General features: G+C 41.9%; 1 long non-coding RNA gene and 1 other non-coding gene across 3 annotated transcripts in view; both read left to right on the top strand.

The window, feature by feature from the left end:
* The window catches only part of LOC129397599 (uncharacterized), a 45,907-nt gene that overhangs the window by 4,945 nt on the left and 20,664 nt on the right, over nucleotides 1–20,298 (top strand). The window lies entirely within an intron of this gene.
* On the top strand, nucleotides 6,831–6,941 carry LOC112439629 (U6 spliceosomal RNA). The gene has a single exon (XR_003027887.1). It is a non-coding gene; the product is annotated as a U6 spliceosomal RNA (small nuclear RNA).

Raw genomic sequence — 20,298 nt, 5'->3', positions numbered from 1 at the left:
TTTTTTTTCCCTTGAGATGGAGTCTCACTCTGTAGCCCAAGCTGGAGTGCAGTGGTGCAATCTCAGCTCACTGCAACCTCCGCCTCCAGGATTCTAGTGATTCTTGCCTCAGCCTCCTGAGTAGCTGGGACTACAGGCGGTGCCATCATGCCTGGCTAATTTTTTTTTGTATTTTTAGTAGATATGGGGTTTCACCATGTTGCCCTGGGTGTTCTCGAACTCCTGAGCTCAGACAATCAATCTGCCTTGGCCTCCCAAAGTGCTGGGATTACAGGTGTGAGCCACCACGCCTGGCCCCCTCTTAGGCTTTTGTCTTGACTTTGAGAGACCCAAGAGTCAATGTAAAAATGAGATCTTTAATTTTTTTTTTTTTTTTTTGAGATGGGAGTCTTGCTCTGTTGCCTGGGCTCACTGCAACCTCCACCTCCCGGGTTCAAGCGATTCTCCTGCTTCAGCCTCCCGAGTAGCTGGGACTACAGGCATGCACCACCATGCCCAGCTAATTTTTGTATTTTTAGTAGAGACCAAATTTCACCATGTTGACCAGGCTGGTCTTGAACTCCTGACTCAGGTGATCCGCCCACCTCGGCCTCCCAAAGTGCTGGGATTACAGGTGTGAGCCATCGCACCTGGCCAGATCCTTAATTTCTAAAGAACTGAATATTCCACCTTCCAGCTACACCTGCCTTTTACTTGTATTAGGCCCCAGTAGCTGAAAATACTTATAACGGTGGTGAAACCAGTGGAATCTTACTAAAGATAATTTAAAATTACAATGGTCATTATATGGACCATTCCAGATGAGATGAGTGATACTCGACTTTTTTTTTTTTTTTTTTGAGACAGAGTCTCACTCTGTCACCCAGGCTGGAGGGCAGTGGCACGATCTGGACTCACTGCAACCTCCGCCTCTCGGGTTCAAGCAATTATCATGCCTCAGCCTCCCAAATAGCTGGGATTATATGTGCTCTCCACCATGCCGGGCTAATTTTGTATTTTTAGTAGAGATGGGGTTTCACCATGTTGGCCAAGCTGGTCTCAAACTCCTGACCTCAAGCAATCCACCCGTCTCGGCCTCCCAAAGTGCTGGGATTACAGGCATGAGCCACCACGACAGACCGATACTCAACTTTAAGAAGTGCATTTAGGCCAGGTATGGTGGGTGGCTCATGCCTGTAATCCTAGCACTTTGGGAGGCTCAGGCGGGTGGATCGCTTGAGCTCAGGAGTTCGAGACCAGTCTCAGCAACACAGTGAAACCCTGTTTCTACAAAAATTTCAAAAATTAGCCAGGTGTGGTGGTTTGTGCCTGTAGTCCCAGCTACTCGGGAGTCCCAGCTACCAGCTGAGGTGGGAGGATTGCTTGAACTCAGGAGACCGAGGTTGCAGTGAGCTGAGATTACGCCACTGCACTCCAGCCTGGGCTACAGAAGGAGAGCCTGTCTCAAATAAAAAAAAAAGGAAGTGCATTTAAAAATGAGGGTTCCTGGCCGGGCGCAGTGGCTCACGCCTATAATCCCAGCACTTTGGGAGGCTGAGGCAGGTGGATCACGAGGTCAGGAGATGGAGAACATCCTGGCTAACACGGTGAAACCCCATCTCTACTAAAAAAATACAAAAAAATTAGCCGGGTGTGGTGGCAGGTGCCTGTGGTCCCAGCTACTCAGGAGGCTGAGGCAGGAGAATGGCATGAACCCGGGAGGTGGAGCTTGCAGTGGGTCGAGATCATGCCCCTGCACTCCAGCCTGGGTGACAGAGTGAGACTCTGTCTCAAAAAAAAAAAAAAAAAAGAGGGTTCCTGCTGGGCCTAGTGGCTCTGACCTGTAATCTTAGCACTTTGCAAGGCCAAGGAGGGATAATTAGCTGGGCCCAGGAGTTCAAGACCAACCTGAGCAACATAGACCACATTTCTACAACAACTTTGAAAAATTAGCTGGGCATGGTAACATACCCCTGTAGTTACTAGCTACTTGGGAAGCTGTGACGGGAGGATCTCTTGAGTCCAGGAGTTTGAGGCTGCAGTGAGTTCTGATCGCACACCACTGTACTCTAGACTGGGCTACAGAGCAAGACCTCGTCTCCAAAAGAGAGAGAGAGAGAGTTCCTGAATTAGACCCACCCAGGGATGCCTATGGATATGCAGAAACTTCTAAAAAGATTTCAAAATTTTTTCTTGCCTCTTTTAAAAGACTCATTACAAAAGGCAAATGAAAAGCTTAAGTAACCAATCGATAAGAAAAATGGAAACTGCCAACCTTTTTGCTTAGTTACTATCACACCTCAAAGACAAAAAGAAAGTGGGAAAAGTGGTTTTTATAAAACTTAGTCCCTCAGGTCAAGCAGTTTTGCTTCTTTTTTCAGAGTTATCAGTGCTAGAGTCCAGACATAGAAAATGATGTGTCTGACCTATTTGTTAATGGACTCCACCCTAAACTCAGTAATCCAGTTAAGAAACAGAAGCAAAATTGAAAAGCCACCAGTCTGACTAAATTATTTTCCAGAATATGGCATTCTGGCATTCAGCTAGTTTTTTTGTTTGTTTGTTTGTTTTTGAGACAGAGTCTCCCTCTGTTGCCCAGGCTAAAGAACTCAGCTGACTGCAACCTCCGCCTCCTGGGTTCAAGTGATTCTCCTGCCCCAGCCTCCTGAGTAAGCAGCTTGGATTACAGGTGCACGCCACCACGTCCAGCTAAGTTTTGTATTAGTAGAGACAGGATTTCGCCATGTTGGTTGGGCTGGTCTCAAACTCCTGACCTCAAGTGATCCACCTGCCTCGGCCTCCCAAAGTATTGGAGTTACAGGCATGAGCCACCACGCCCAGCCTGATTTTTTTTTTTTTTTTAATACGGAATGCTTCACCAATTTGCATGTCATCCTTGTGGAGGAGACCATGCTAATCATCTCTATCATTCTAATTGCAAGCACCAGATTTTTTTTAATTTTTAATTTTTTTTAGAACCAAGTTCTTGTTTTGTCACCCAGGTTGGAGTGCAGTAGTACAATCATAGCTCACTGCAGCCTCAAATTCCTAAGCTTAAGAGATCCTCTTGCCTCAGCCTCCCAAGTAGCTAGGACTACAAGCACACGCCACCACACCTGGCTAATTTTTAAAAAAAATTTTTTGTAGACACAAAATCTTGTTACGCTGCCCAGGCTGGTCTTGAACCTCTGGCCTCAAGTGATCCTCCCACCTTGGCCTCCAAAAATGCTGGGGTTATAGGCATGAACCTCCATGCCTGACCTCGTATCAGACTTTCAACCATAGCCATTTTAAGTCCATAGTTAATTCTTTTATTCTTATGCTCTTCTGAAACCTTTTTTTTTTCTTTTTCTTTTTTGAGGCAGAGTCTCACTCTGTTGCCCAGGCTGGAGTGCAGTATCATGATCTTGGCTCACTGCAACCTCCACCTCCCTGACTCAAGGGATCCTCTGAGTAGCTAGGACTACAGGTGTGCACCACTACGCCCATCTAATTTTTTTTTTTTTTTTTTGTAGAGATGAGGTTTCACCATGTTGCCCAGGCTGGTCTCGAACTCCTGGGCTCAAGCGGTCTGCCTGCCTTGGCCTCCCAAAGTGCTGGGATTGCAGGCGTGAGCCACCTGCCCAGCCCTTCTGAGAGCTTTTTGCAAACAACTGTAATCCTAAAGTGTTGTGTCTTCAAGAAGATTCATGGAAGTGTGGCCTGGGGCAGTGGCTCACGCCTGTAATCTCAACACTTTGGGAGGCCGAGGCAGGTAGATCACCTGAGGTCACGAGTTCAAGACCAGCCTGGCCAATATGGCAAAACCCTGTCTCTACTAAAAATACAAAAATTAGCCAGACATGGTGGTGTGCGCCCATAATCGCAGCTACTCGAGAAGCTAAGGCAGGAAAATTGCTTGAACCCGGGAGATGGAGGTTGTAGTGAGCTGAGATCATGCCACTGCACTCCAGCCTGGGCAACAGAGGGAAACTCCGAAGATTCACGGGAAGTATTAAAGCAAACTAAATGAGAAGGACTCCGTACTTCCATATTTGAGTCCTTGGATGAACTGCAACCTAACTTAATAGGTAGGGAAAATTGAAAACCTAACTTAGAGGTTATAACAATAGTGCCTATAACAATAGCTGAGTCTTAGCCAATCCCAGCACAGCCATACTTCAACCATTCATACACTGCTGGATGTTCAAACGGTGTTCAAATAAGGCAAATGCCAACCTGTAACTAATTCAGCTGTTTCTGAGCCTCACTTCCAATTTCTGTACGTCACTTCCCTTTTTTTAATCTATAAATTTGTTCTGACCACGAGACACCTTTGGAGTTTCTCTGAATCTGCTGTGATTCTGGGGGCTGTCTGATTCGCGAATCATTCATTGCTCAATTAAACTCCTTTAAACTTAATTCTGCTGACTTTTTCTTTTAACAGAAGGATAGAGAGGACTCTGACAAATAAATGTAGGTTTCTGATAACTTTAAGATCATACCACTGGACTAGGTAGAAATTTCCAGAAATCTAATGAAGAAACTGCTGGGTTCATGAGCTGCTAACCAAGATCAAGCAGAACAAAAATTAATTACATGGGATTAAATAAACTGATGAAGAAGAATTATGGGTTTTTACAGCATTTTTATTCGAAATATTGCACGTTTTTTGTTTGTTTGCTTGCTTTTGAGACGGAGTCTCACTCTGTTGCCAGGCTGGATGGAGTACAGTGGCGCGAACTCGGCTCACTGCAACCTCTGCCTCCCAGGTTCAAGTGATTCTCCTGCCTCAGCCTCCCGAGTAGCTGGGACTACAGGCGCACGCCACATGCCCAACTAATTTTTTTGTATTTTAATAGAGACGGGGTTTCACCATATTGGCCAGGATGGTCTCGATCTCTTGACCTCGTGATCCGCCCGCCTCGGCCTCCCAAAATGCTGTGATTACAGACGTGAGCCACTGCGCCTGGCCATATTGCAGGTTTTTTAATATTTTGTTTTTCAGATTTAAGACAACTCTTTCTTTTAAGCTATCTGTAACTTACAGCAATTTGGCAAAGTATACTTTTGTGAACAAAAATTGAAACATTTACTTTCAGTACCTACCTGATCCCTCCAGAATTTAGAAATATTCATGAAAATTTTTATTTTCGTGGCAATATAGTTATTTTCATAGTTTAGTTCAGTAAGAATCTGCTCAGTTTTCTCAGAATAAAATTGGAAATATCAGTTATATTTTTTCACTGGGATACCGTATTTGACAAGTGCATAGAATTAATCTACAGGTACTGTAGACAAAGTCTGAGGTATGCTTTGGTTTGGCTTCATAGCCTCAAGAGGTTGTTAATAATCCAATCTGTTGGATTTGATTTCCTATCAAAAGTTCCAGCAAAGCAAAGTTTAATAGCGCCTATGTGGTCAATTGTTATTCTTGCTGTACTTGTATAAATAAACAGCCTAAGTTTGATGAGACTAAACTTATTTTGCAAACAAATTAGTTTTACCCCGATTATCTTTGGTAGAAATGGGGGTGACTGTAGAGCAGGAGTCCCCAACCCCTGGCTCCCCTGTTAAAAACCAGGCCACGCAGCAGGAGATGAGCAACCAGGCCACACAGCAGGAGGTGAGCTGCAGACAAGTGAGCATTACCGCCTAAGCTCCACCTCCATCAGATCAGCAGCAGCATTAAATTCTCACAGGAGGCCAGGCGTGGTGGCTCACACCTGTAATCCCAGCACTTTGGGAGGCCAAGGTGGGAGGATTGAGGTCAGGAGTTCAAGACCAGCCTCGCCAACATGGTGAAACCCCATCTCTACTAAAAATACAAAAATTAGCTGGGTGTGGCGGTGCACCCTTATAATCCCAGATACTTAGGAGGCTGAGGCAGGAGAATCCCTTGAACCCCAGAGGCAGAAGTTGCAGTGAGCCAAGATTATATCACTGCACTCCAGCCTAGGTGACAGAGTGAGACTCCGTCTCAAAAACAAAAAATCCTCATAGAAGTGGGAACCCTATTGTGAACTTCACATGCGAGGGATCTAGGATTCTTGCTCCTCATGAGAATCTAATGCTTGATGATCTGAGGTGGAAGTTTCATCCCGAAACTATCCCCTCCACCCCTACCCTGGTCTGTGGAAAAATTGTCTTCCATGAAAAGGTTGGAGACCACTGCTATTGAGAGAAAAACTATGTTTCTGAGGAAAGCTATAGTATACCTGTTAATAGAGTATACCCCTGTTCCTTGTTCTCAAGTTTTTATTATCTACCTGTAGACTAGACTAGATTCTGAATTCTTCTAGTTTCCTCCAATATGTGGTTACGACTCTCCAACTAAAAATAAGAACTACTCTGTTCCTGAAGCCCTATAAGCAGAAGCTGGACAACTCAATGTAAATTTCAAAGGACAAGTCCTATTACTGATGTGTGGGCCAAATAGAGATTTCACCAAAATGCATGATGCCATAACCAGAGACAATCAAACTGCAAATCAAGATGAGAAGTTGGGCTGGGCCCGGTGGCTTACACCTGTAATGTCAACACTCTGGGAGGCTGAGGTAGGCAAATCACTTGAGGTTAGGAGTTCGAGACCAGCCTGGCCAACATCTCAGCTCACTGCAACCTTTGCCTCTCAGGTTCAAGTGATTCTCCTGCCTCAGCCTCCCAAGTAGCTGGGACTACAGGCACCCGCCACCACGACTGGCTAATTTTTTGTATTTTTAGTAGACACAGGGTTTCACCATGTTGGCCAGGCTGGTCTCGAACTTGTGACCTTAGGTGATCTGCCCACCTCAGCCTCCCAAAGTGCTGGGATTACAAGTGTGAGCCACCATGCCCAGCCTCATGATCTGTTTTATAAAGTAAGACTTCTAGTGCTCGGCTTCAGAAGCACATATGCTAAAATAATTAGAACGATACAGAGAAGATTAGCATGGCCCCTGCATGAGGATGACATGCAAATTCCTGAAGCATTCCATATTTTTTAAAAAAAAGACTTCTAGATCCACTTGTTCTCACTTCCTGCCTTAATTTATTCCAATCATGGGATGCTAGATTACCTACTAGCTGAACAGGAAGGAGTCTGTGTAGTTGCTGATATTTCTTGTTGCATATAGGTAAATATATCAAGTATTGTAGACACTCAGTTATTAAAAATTAACACCTACTTGGTTAAAACAGGCAGACTCCTCATCTAGCTCATTCTTAGATCTGTTTGATTTTAGTTGCTTTAGTTCATGGAGACCCTGGGTAAGAAACATGCTCCGAATTTTTGGTATTATCCTCCTGATGGTCACAATATTAGTCTTCCTGGTACACAGTATCCTCTCAAAAAGTCTTAAATATCTACATGCAGCTATCTGCTGTATGCTAAACGGTCTTTTGGGCTGGAATGAAGAAAACTTAAAGAAACACATGATAAGAAAGACAATGTAACCCATGAATGATGTATGGAGAGCGCACCCCAAAATGATGGTGACTGTTAGATTGTACTGATGCCCTAAGTCTTGGTCACACTCTCACCTATGAGAGACCCTGACGAAAAGAGGGGAATTGTTCAATACAATTATATCTCTTTGGGCTCAACAGACCAAATCAAAATGGAGTTACTTGTCCTGAAGTTCCATACCACCAAACTGTAACTAAGTTGTTTATGTGACACTTCAAGGTAGCGGGAGTTAATAGGCAAATCCCCAAATAGTCCAGTTTTATCTGGCTTGATAAAGTCCCTTCTGCTTTAACCTTTACAGGGAAAGTAGCTTTGAAATGACCAATCTGCTTTTTGTTCTGTTTCTGCTTTCCTCAGCCCATTTCTTTCTTTCTTTCTTTTTTTTTTTTTTGAGACTATATTACTCTGTTGCTCAGGTTGGAGTGCAGTGGCACAATCTCAGCTCACTGCAGCCTCCACTTCTCAGGTTTGAGTGATTCTCCTGCTTCAGCCTCCCAAGTAGCTGGAATTACAGGCACATGCCCAGCTAATTTTTGTGTCTTTAGTAGATACAGGGTTTTGCCATGTTGACCTGGCTGGTCTCAAACTCCTGACCTCCAGTGATCCACCGTCCTTGGCCTCCCAAAGTGCTGGAATTACAAATGTGAGCCACCATGCCCGGCCTCCTCAGCTTATTTCTCTCTATAAAGCCAAATTCCTTTGCTCAGCTCATTGGAGCAAAGGAGTTTGGTTTTATGGAATGAATCACACACACACAAAAAGCCAATTAAGATCTTTAAACTAAATTTATTGTAATTTTGACTTTTGAAAGGAGTAACACCTAAGCATTAAAACAAAGTTTTAATTTTTACTTAGAGGAAGTTGGGGAGACTATAAAGGAGAAAAGAAACTAACTTTGAACACTTATTCATTTATCTAACAAACATTTATTAAGTGCTTTTTGTGTTCCAGGCACTGTGCTATGCCCTGTGAATTCAGGGATATAATATGTTTTCAGATTAGATATCAAAGTATTGTTTAAATACAGGCATACCTCATTTTATTGTGTTTCGCTTTATTGCAGTAAAAAGTAGTGTGTGTTCTGACTGCTCCATTGAGTGGCCGTTTCTCTGTCTGTCTCCCTTTCCTCGGGCCTCCTTATTTCCTGCAACACAGTGATATTGAAATTAAGCCAGTTAATTACCCTACAGTGGCCTCTAAGTGTTCAAATGAAAGGAGGAGTCATACATCTCTTACTTTAAATTAAAAGCTAGAAACAATTAAGCTTATTGAGGAAGGGGGCATGTCAAAAGCTGAGACAGGCCGAAAGCTAAGCCTCTTGCATCAGTTAGCCAAGTTGTGAATGCAAAGGAAAAGTTCTTGAAGGAAATTAGAAGTATTACTCCAGTGAACACACGAATGATTAAAAAAAAAAAAAGCAAAACAGCTTTATTGTTGATACGGGGAAAGTTTGAGTGGTCTGGATAGAAGATCAAACCGGTCACAACCTTCCCTTAAGCCAAAGCCGAATCCAGAGGAAGGCCTTAACTCTCTTCAGTTCTATAAAGGCTAAGAGAGGTTGGAAAGCTGCAGAAGAAAAGTTTGAAGCTAGGCAGAGGTGGTTCATGAGGCTTAAGGAAAGAAGGTGTCTCTGTCATGTAAAAGTGCAAGGTGAAGCAGCAAGTACTGATGGAGAAGCTGTAGCAAGCTATCCAGAAGATCTAGCATAATAATCAATGAAGATGAACCCACTAAACAGATTTCCACTGTAGATGAAACAGCCTTATATGGGAAGAAGATGACATGCAGGACTTTCATTGCTAGAAATGAGAAGTCACGGCCTGGCTTCAAAGCTTCAAGGGACATGCTGACTCTTGTTAGGGGCTAATGCAGCTGGTGATTTTAAGTTGAAGCCAATGTTCATTTACCATTCTGAAAATCCTCGGGCCCTGTAGAATTATGTTCTGCCTGTGCTCTATAAATGAAGCTGCAAAGGTTGAATGACAGCACATCTGTTTACGGCATGGTTTACTGAATATTTTAAGCCCACTGTTGAGATCTGTTGCTCAGAAAAAAAGTTTCCTTTCAAAATATTACTGCTCCTTGACAATGCCCCTGGTTACCCAACAGCTCTAATGGAGATGTACAAGGAGATGAATGTTGTTTTCATGCCTACTAACACAATACTCATTCTACAGCTCATGGATCAAGGAGTAACTTAGATTTTCAAGTCTTAGTAGTTAAGAAATACATTTTGTAAGGCTATAGCTGCCATAAACAGTGATTCCTTTGATGGATCTGTGCAAAGTACATTGAAAACCTTCTGGAAAGGATCCACCATTCAAGATGCCTTTAGGAACATTTGTGATTCATGGGAGGAGGTCAAAATATCAATGTTAACAGGAATTTGGAAGAACTTGGTTCCAAACACTTATGGACAATTTTGAGGGGTTTAAGTCTTTAGTGAAGAAAGTAACTGCAAAGATGGTGGAAACAGAACTAGAATTAGAAGTGGAGCCTGAAGATGTGAATGAATTGCTACAACCTCATGATCCAACTTGAATGGATAAGGAGTAGTTTCTTAAACATGAGCAAATAAAGTGGTTTTTTGAGGATTCTATCTCAAGAAACCTCAGCCTCTGGTGAAGATACTGTGAACATTGTTGAAGTGACAATAAAGGATTTAGAATATTACATATAAAATAAATAAATAGGAAAAAATAGAATATTACATATAAAATAAATAAATAGGAAAAAATAGAATATTACATAAACTTAGTTGATAAAGCAGTGGTAAGAGTTTGAGAGGATTGACTCCAATTTTGAAAGAAATTCCACTGTGTGTAAAAGGCTATCAAACATCATTGCATAAAGGACAGATCTTTCATGTATGAAACAGAATCAGTGTAGCAAACTTAATTGTTGCCCTATCTTAAGAATTTGCGTCAGCCACCCCAACCTTCAGCAACCACCATACTGATGAGTCAGCAGCCATCAACATCAAAGATAAGACCCTCTACCAGCAAAAAGATTATGACTCACTGAAGGGTCAGATAATTGTTAGCATTCATTAGCAATAAAATATTCTTTAATGAAGGTACTTTTTTATGCATATGCTATTGTACACTTAATAAACTATAGTATAGTAAAAACATAATTTTTATATGCACTGGAAACCAAAAAATGTGTGTAACTCACTTTATTGTGATATTCACTTTATTGCAATATTCACTTTATTGCAGTGATCTGGAACCAAACCTGCAATATCTGCATGGTATGCCTATATATGTATGTTTAGATTTAACTTATGAAATGCCAGGTTTTAAAAATTGTGTTACTGGCCGGGTGCGGTGGCTCACGCCTGTAATCCCAGCACTTTGGGAGGCCGAGGTGGGCGGATCACCTGAGGTCAGGAGTTTGAGACCAGCCTGCCAAACATGGTGAAACCTCGTCTCTACTAAAAATACAAAATTAGCCGGGCATGGTGGTGGGTGCCTGTAATTCCAACTACTTGGGAGACTGAGGCAGGAGAATTGCTTGAACCTGGGAGACGGAGGTTGCAGTGAGCCAAGTTTGCTCCGTTGTACTCCAGCCTGGACAACAAGAGCGAAACTCCGTCTCAAAAAAAAAAAAAATTGTGTTATTATTATTATTTTATTTATTTATTTTTGAGACAGAGTCTCACTCTTTCACCTAGGCTGGAGGGCAGTGGCACAATCTCGGCTCACTGCAACCTCCGCCTCGTGGGTTCAAATGATTCTCGTGCCTTAGCCTCCCTAGTAGCTGGAATTACAAGTGCACAACACCATGCCTGGCTAATTTTTGTATTTTTAGTACAGACGGGGTTTCACCATGTTGGCCAGGCTGGTCTCTAACTTTTGACCTCAAGTAATCCGCCTGCCTCCGCCTCCCAAAGTGCTGGGATTACAGGCCTAAGCCACTGTGCCCAGCCGGTGTTATTATTGTTTTAAGCCCAGATAGCCATAATTAACCTTCTTTAGTGCTAGTTATTTAATTCTTTATTATGGAAGTGAAAAGCCTCTCTTGGACAAAAGTCTTACATTGAGAGACAATTTTTGACTAGTATGGTAGCAATGGAGATGAAGAGAAGAGGAAAGATTTGTGAAATTTTTTTTTCAGAGGTAGAATCAACAGGACTTGGGGCTTGTTTGAGGGGGTAGTGTTTCCTGTTATTTTACTCTTGTTTGGAGTTGGGTGGAGTGGATGGGGATGATTTTCATTTCCAGGAAAGTTTAGAACAAACAGATATACTGGAAGCAAACCAACCCCATTTTGTGTTAAATTCAATTTGTGTTAAACCAGAGAAGTCTGCCCTGGAACTATTCATTTGAGAGTTGTCAGTATAAATGAAGTTATTGGTTTAGATGAGGTTGCCTAAGACCAAGTTTAGAGTAAGAAGAGAAAAAGGCCTAGAAACCAGACTTGAGGTACTCAAGCATTTAATGCCCTATGGAGGGCTGGGCATGGTGGCTCACGCCTGTAATCCTAGCACTTTAGGAGGCTGAGGCAGGTGGACTGCTTGAGCCCAGGAGTTCGAGACCAGCCTGGGCAACAAGGTGAAACCCTGTCTCTACAAAAAATACAAAAATTAGCCAAGTGGTGGCATACACCTGTGGTCCCAGCTACTATGGAGGTTGAGGTGGGAGGATCACCTGAGCCCAGGAAGTGGAGGTTGCAGTGAATTGAGATCATGCCACTGCACTCCAGCCTGGGCAACAGAGTGACACCCTGTATCAAAATAGTAATAATAATAATTGAGGCCAGACACGGTGGCTCATGCCTGTAATCCCAGCACGTTGGGAGGCCAAGGCGGGCAGATCACCTGAGGCCAGGAGCTCGAGACCAGCCTGGCTAACATGGTGAAACACCATCTCTACTAAAAATACAAAAAATTAGCCAGGCATGGTGGCAAGCGCCTGTATTCCCAGCTACTCGGGAGGTTGAGGCAGGAGAATCGGGAGGCAGAGGCTGCAGTGAGCCGAGATCATGCCATTGCACCCCAGCCTGGGCAACAAAAGCAAAACCCTGTCTCAAAAACAAACAAACAAAAAACCCCACAAATAATTAATAATGTCCTGTGGAGGACATTATTCTTGGAGTAGTGATAGCAGAAACCAGAATAAAGCAGAGGTGAGGAAATGGAGATGGAAGTAGAAAAAAATAAAAGTTTGATTTTGTAAATGCAGAAAGGGATAAGGCAGTAAAGGAAATATAGGTCTAATGTGGATTTTGTTTTACTTTGTTTGGATTAGTTTGTATTAAATTTGGTGAGATGAGAGCATTGTTGAAGTGGTGTTGGGAAGGGTTCAGTTGATGAGGACTAAGTAATGAGGAGAAATAAGCATAATTGATGTGTGGTTTCCCAGAAAGGTGGAAAAGGACAGCATCAAAACTCAGTTGGCAGAGGTTGGCTTTAAATAGGAGAGAACTCCTCCACCTTCTCTATAACAGATTAATCCTAAAACAGGTCCTTATTATAGTACTGTATACAGAGTACCACTGACAGGTTGTCAGCCTTCTTCTCTGACAGTTTCTGAGGTAGAGCTAGTCTAAATTGGTAGAAACACTCTAGATTTAGGGCACTGTAAGGAGAAGGAAGGAAAGAAACAATCACCTCCCATCTTTAGGAAAGAATGTTCAGAAGGCGCGCTCAAAGCTCTAAAGGGCACATTATCATGAGCTAGAAGACAAGCTGGAAGGGGATAATTGTTCTGATTAGTAATAAATAAGTAGGGGACTCATTTTATTGTCCATGCCCCTTAATTCTTAGAGGTGAACATACTTTTCTTCTGATATACAATGAGGCTGAGTTCATCTCAAAGGATCCCACCCCACAGTCTTCTTTGCATTTGAAAGAAACAAAAAATCGTGAACCCATAGACGTCAATAAGCCTAGGGTAGCAAAAGGAAAAGGAATTGAAGTCAAGTACCATAAATAAATGGTGCCCATTTGTGTAACCTGTGACTAAGGTGCTATTCATCATCCAAGATTAAAGGAAAAAGTTTATTAGGTTGAGTAGATACAACAGAAGTTCAGGAATTGAGGCTACCAGTTATTTCCAAGGAAGGACAAAAAGGGGCATTTTCTCACCACTATCACTGCCTCATTTTATCTGACAGGAAAACGAATCCACTTAGAGCCACAAATTCAAAATTTGTCTTTTGCTGCAGTGATGTTTTTCTTAGGTTAGCGTCGTCAGTTGGGCTATATTCATGATTAACAAGTCCATGCCAACCAATTTTTATCTTTCTCCCATGGACTGTATTTGGAAAACTCTTCTGTGAGAGAATAAAATGTACCTATTTATGATGGACACATAACAGATGAATACAGCTCTAAATACTGCAACTTTTTCATTTGTTAAAATTTGCTTGTTAAAACAGGTCTCTGGGAAAGAGTGAGCTGATTAGTTATTGAAATAAAATGTCCTGTCAAGAAATAGTAACTTCAATCAAAATGAAAGGATTATTTCATATTAATAGCACATTTTTCCCCATGGCAAATGTTTAAAAATGAACAAGACTGGAAATGTGAACAGCATTCCTGAGAGAGTTCTCAGAATACAATGTCAACATGATTATGATAAGGAATTGATTTACTCCAGGTAGATGAGGCAGTCACAAAACAGAATTTTCTATAAATGCTAAGTCGGTACTACTCTGACTAAATGTTCACACTGAGGACATTTAGAAAGTGGAAGCATAGGCTATGGCATCTTCTGGCATACTTACTAAGATAAGGTGGTAGGTTTTTGTTTTTGTTGTTTACTATCCAGATACTGAGAAGTAGTGGCATCAGCTAGTTTTTCCTAAGATGGCAAAAGATAGAGTGTAACCAGAGCCCAAGGTACAGAGTATTCACTGACACACACAAGATACAAAATATCCCTGAACTCTTTCATAAAAGGCATCATTCTGAATAATCACCTCTCTCTTTTTTTGAGAGAGAGTCTTACTGTGTCACCCAAGCTGGAGTGCAGTGGTGCGATCTTGGCTCACTGCAACCTCCGCCTCCCGGGTTCAAGCGATTCTCATGCCTCAGCCTCTCTAGTAGCTGGGATTACAGGCCCGTACCATCACACCCAGCTACTTTTTTGTATTTTAGTAGAGATGGAGTTTCACCTTGTTGTCTAGGCTGGTCTTGAACTCCTGAGCTCAGGCAATCCGCCCTCCTAAGCCTCCCAAAGTGTTAGGATTACAGGCATGAGCCCCGCACCTGGCCTAATCACCTCTTTTAAATAGGTAACACATGAATATAGTATAAAAAGAAAAAAGTGAAACTGCAAAATTATATATGCATACATGTACATGCATGTGCATGCATGCACATACACATAGGATATGGCTTGTCTCTAACAACAGTCCCCTAGTTATCCCATTCTCCTCAAAGATACTGTTACCGGTTTCTTGCATATTCCTTCAGATATGATCTGTGCCATGTTTCATCACTTTTAAACTTGGTAATTCTGCTGTATTTGGGATTTTGACAAGTTTTCTACTGTGAAAGGATATTCGGAAGCCAGTGTGTTCCTAAATTGAGAGCAAAAGGAAAAGGAAGCACAATAGACAAAGAGAGACTGTGTCACAGGAAACAAGGACATTAGGAAAAAAGGCATGAAGGGGCCGGGTGGGTAGCTCACGCCTGTAATCCCAACACTTTGGGAGGCCAAGACGGGCGGATCACAAGGTCAACAAATGGAGACCATCCTGGCCAACACGGTGAAACCCCGCATCTACTAAAAATACAAAAATTAGCTGGGCATAGTCCCAGCTATTCGAAAGGCTGAGGCAGAAGAATCGCTTGAACCCGGGAGGCGGAGGTTGCAGTGAGCTGAGATTGTGCCACTGCACTCCAGCCTGGGTGACAGAGCAAGACTCCATCTCAAAAAAAAGAAAAAAAAGAAAAGAAACAAGGCATGAAGGGAAAGGTAAATTGGCTACGGTATTTGGAATAATTTCTCCCCTTCTTTAACACCATGACTTAGGAAAACATAAGACTTCAGAGTCAGACACTGATAAAATCCTAGCTATGTCACTGTCTAGCTATATGGTGATATTGGTCAAGCTATTTATCTCTCTGAGCTTTGTTTTCCTAACTTATAAAAATGGAGATAATATTAGTTTCTTCCTATGTGCTAGGTGTCTCACCAGCTTGTATTTGGTGGAACTAGTGAGCTACCTGACACATAGGAAGAACCAAGTAGCTCTATTTGGTAGAGCACATAGGAAGGTGATTTTGTAAATGCAGAAAGTGATAAGGCAGTAAAGGCAATATAGGTAAATATAGCACATAGATCTACCAAATAGAAGAATCTAATAAGTGGTGACTATTATTTTCTTAGATATTGTTTAAAGGAAATGGTATTTGTATTTGTATGTTTTCCCACTCCAATTCTACCTGAATATTTATTTGTTTTAAACTGTCTTGGTTCTGAAAGGATTTAAGGCAGCTGACTCCCGGGAAAATAAATTTTCTTTGGAAAAAAATTCTGTGAAAAGGCCAGGCATGGTGGCTCACGCCTGTAATCCTAGTGCTTTGGAAGGCCGAGGTGGGCAGATCACCTGAGGTCAGGAGTTTGAGACCAGCCTGGCCAACGTGGTGAAACTGCATCTCTACCAAAAAATACAAAAATTAGCTGGGTGTGGTGGCAGGTGCCTGTAATCCCAGCTACTTGGGAGGCTGAGGCATGAGAATCGCTTGAACCCAGGAGATGGAAGTTGCAGTGAACCAAGATTGCGCCATTGCATTACAGCCTGGATGACAAGAGCGAAACTCTGTCTCAAAAAAAAAAAAAAGAAAAAAAATTATGTGGAAAAAGAAAACACTAAGCTGCAAGTTAAGCTCTGAGAGGCCTCTTGAAGCATATCCTAGGGCATCTAGAGCAGAATATACCCTACTGATCTGAAGGACATCAGAGGAATGAGAATTATCACTGTGAAAAGATCTTGGAGGTGCTTATTTCTTATGTACCACATTTAATAAGTACAGTATTGGTTCCCCACTACATTTGAAACCAGGCTCCATATCGTAATGATTGGTTCTTGAAGAAATCAATAAAGAAACAAAATGAAGGAGGGACTCCTGTCCCAGGCAGAGGGAACAGTTTTTGCAAAACCCCAGAGGCATGAAGACTTGGAGAATTCAAGGAATTGCAGATGGTTTATAGCAGGAATACTAACATAATGAGAATTTTGGAAAGTCTGATGGAAATGAGAGCATTAAAAAGGTTTGGGTGCACTGGGTGAATGCATCTTAAGGAACTTGAACTGCATCTGGAAGAAGATAGGGTGCCCACTGAAATAGGAAGGTAACATAAACACATTTAAATTTAGAAATTCAACTCTGTGCTGAACATGGTGGCTCTTGCCTACAATCCCAGCACTTTGGCAGGCTGAGGCAGGAGGATCGTTTGAGCCCAGGAATTTGAGACCAGTCTGGGCAACATAGCAAGACCAATCTCTACAAAAAATGAAATAATTAGCCGGGTGTGGTGGCACATGCCTGTAGTTCCAGCTACTAAGGAGGCTGAGGTGGGAGGATTGCTTGAGCCCAGGAGGTCAGGGGTACAGTGAGCTATGATCACACCACTGCACTCCAGCTTGAGTGACAGAGTGAGACCTATCTCAAGAAAAATAAATAAACAAATAAATTTAACTCTGGCAATAATTTGAAGGAGGGATTGTAGGAAGACAAGAGACCAGAGTTGATTAGGGAACTAATGCAATAATTCACAGGACAAAAGAGCAGAGCCTGGGCCAAGAGAGCAATTTCAAGAGCTGTTTGGACTCCTGTGGAAATCCTACTCTCCTGAAAAGGGTCTTTTCTAAGTCTTATGGTAGCCTTGGGCAGGAACTCCCAGGTACAGGTCAAACTAAAGCAGCTAGCAGACATGTGTCAAAAGTAAAGGCTTTATTCCTACTTGTCATCAACTGGAGAAATGCCTAATCAAAAAATAACTTTTGCTATGTCAGAGGACCATAAAGTCTTTGGGACAGAAAAAATATTAAGGATTATTTAAAAATTCAAATCCAATGTTTAATCTTCTTTAAAATGTCCCTGCTAAATTAGGATCCAGACTGTGTTGAATAATTCCAGTGAGAGAAATCCTCTATTCTTGAAAAAAATCTTTCTCACGTATGCTCTAATTTAAAAAGGAAGAAGAAAAAAAGAAAACTAGGAAATTTTGTTTAATAGGGACTTGCAAGTTAAGATTCCAGATGCCATCCAGATTTTCCATTGACTTCCTTCGTGCTGTCTTCCTGAAATGCATTTCTGTATAATGATGCATATGTAGGACCGACTTTATGGATAGGTAAAAAGAAGCTATTCCCTAAGTAATGTCATTTGTGGGACCAGGAAGCAAAGCCTTTCCTCCCTCAACCACCCCCACCCCAAGCTGTCATAGAGTCTCAAATCCCACCATTAGCATTTCTGAAGAAATAGCACATTAAATGAAGCCACACTAGGATGTTAACAACATATCAGATAGATTTTGTCCTGACATTAGGGACCGTGGGAAATACAGAACCACTAGCAAAGGAGAAAGCACTAAAAATAGAGAAGAGGGAGGCAACACTAAGGCAGGGTGAACCAGAGATTCCCAGCAGTCCACAGACAGAGAGCCTTGGTTGATTACATGAGAAGGACCTGGAATTTGTTCAAAATACTGTTTTTAGGATTCCTCTTTGTATTATTTGTCACAAGAGGTCTGGGGTGGATTCCTGGGTGATTTCGATGTGCAGCTAAGTTCAGAAACTGTTAACTATGAAGCCACATAAAAAGAAACAAACATCAACAACAAAAAACCCTACATGACTTCCCCACCTCACGTAAACACAGAGTCAATGTTCCCATCCTGCCTAGGCCCATCACAGTTTGTTCATATGAACGGCTCTTGCCCTAAAGTCTCTAAGGGAAAGGTTATGGGAAAAGCCAGTGACACATTAGGTACCTGTTGAAATGTGTCACTGACGTTGTGAAAGTTTTTAAGTCTACTTAAACAACAGTGAGTTTTCAATGAGCAGAACTATGATAATGAGTGCAGAACAACACATAACAGTTTGCCTTTAAAACTTGTCAGCAATGGTGAAACCCCATCTCTACTAAAAATACAAAAAGTTTAGCCGGGCATGATGGCGCATGCCTGTAATCCCAGCCACTCGGTAGCCTGAGGCAGGAGAATCGCTTGAACCCAGGCGGCGGAGGTTGCAGTGAGCCGAGGTCGCGCCACTGCACTCCAGCCTGGGCGACAGAGCGAGACTCTGTCTCAAAACAAACAAAAAAACTTCTTGGCAACTGGAATGTCTATGTCTCTTAGGATAAGACTTTACTCCTGGCATACCACTCAGAGCAGACCTCTCAAAGTTTATAAAAGAAATTAAGGAGACTTGTTAGATGGTAACTATTTACACAAAATTATTTTACCTACTATTATAATTGGTTAATCGATCTTTCAAAGTTCCACAGTGACTGATGGTAAGTCACTCTGACGCAAATGCCCAGTGCCCTAAATGTTTAAATTTATATAAACATTAGGTCGTCAGGCCTCGTGATAGCTTTGTGAATTAAGTGGCAAGTTTTAGTTCACTTTAAACTATAGAAAATAGACAAGGGAGCAAAAGTGCATTAAGGTATAATGCAGTGATTTAAAAAAATATTCTTGGCCGGGCGCGGTGGCTCACATCTGTCATCCCAGCACTTGGGGAGGCTGGGGCAGGCAGATCATGAGGTCAGGAGATCGAGACCATCCTGGCTAACATGGTGAAACCCCGTCTCTACTAAAAATACAAAAAATTAGCCAGCCGTCTATTGTCCCAGCTACTCTGGAGGCTGAGGCAGGGGAATTGCTTAAACCCAGGAGAAGGAGGTTGCAGTGAGCTGAGGTCACGCCACTGCATTCCAGCCTGGGTGACAGAGTGAGACTCCGTCTCAAAAAGATCATATATATTCTTATAATTATAGTTGAAGCACTCAGATTGAAGATATAAAAACAATTAGGATTTGTTTAGCACTTTACAATTTACAAAATTCATTTGCATATTTGATTCTTCTAACCGTCCTGTGATATAGACAGGACAGGTATTGAGCTAATAATTTTATAGTTGAGGACTTCTCAAGACTCAAAGTTTGAGGGACTTGCCCTAGGTTTATAAGAACAGCCTAAGTTTTTAAAAAATCCAGCTATGAACCAGAGTGTCATACATTACTTTCTGTTTTCTAAATAAATTATAATAAACTCAATGAATAGAGAAATTGTCATAATTCATATATAAGGACTTGTTTAGTTGAATTATTCCTGGATACATGCAGTAAATAGTAATAGAACACCTATTCTGAGCTCAGCACTGTGTTGATTGTGTAAATGATCTCTAATCCTCATAACAATACTGCAAGATAAAGCAGGGCGTTGTGGCTCATTCCTGTAATCCCAGCACTTTGGGAGGCCAAGGCAGGTGGATTGCTTAAGTTCAAGACCAGCTTTGGCAACAAGCGAGACCCCCTGCTCCCCTGTCTCTACAAAAAATTAAATATTAGTCAGGCATGGTGGCTTGTGCCTGTATTCCCAGCTACTCAGGGAGCTGAGGTGGGAGAATTATGCGAACCCAGGAGATCAAGGCTGCAGTGAGCCATCATTGTGCCACTGCACTCCAGCTTGGGCAACAAAGTAAGACCCTGTCTCAAAAAAAAAAAAAAATATATATATATATGTATATATATTGCAAAATGAGATATCTTGCAGTGTGTATATATACACACACAGTATATACACACTATATATATTTTATATATATATATATACACACACTGCAAGGTATTATCTCGTTTTGCAAAAGAGGAACTTGAGATCTGAGAGTCTTTTTTTTTTTTTTTTTTTTTTTTTGAGACGGATTCT

Source organism: Pan paniscus, chromosome 3 (assembly GCF_029289425.2).
Source record: "Pan paniscus chromosome 3, NHGRI_mPanPan1-v2.0_pri, whole genome shotgun sequence".
In the NCBI taxonomy this organism is placed as follows: Eukaryota; Metazoa; Chordata; class Mammalia; order Primates; family Hominidae; genus Pan; species Pan paniscus.
This window is presented reverse-complemented; position numbering and strand designations above follow the sequence as displayed.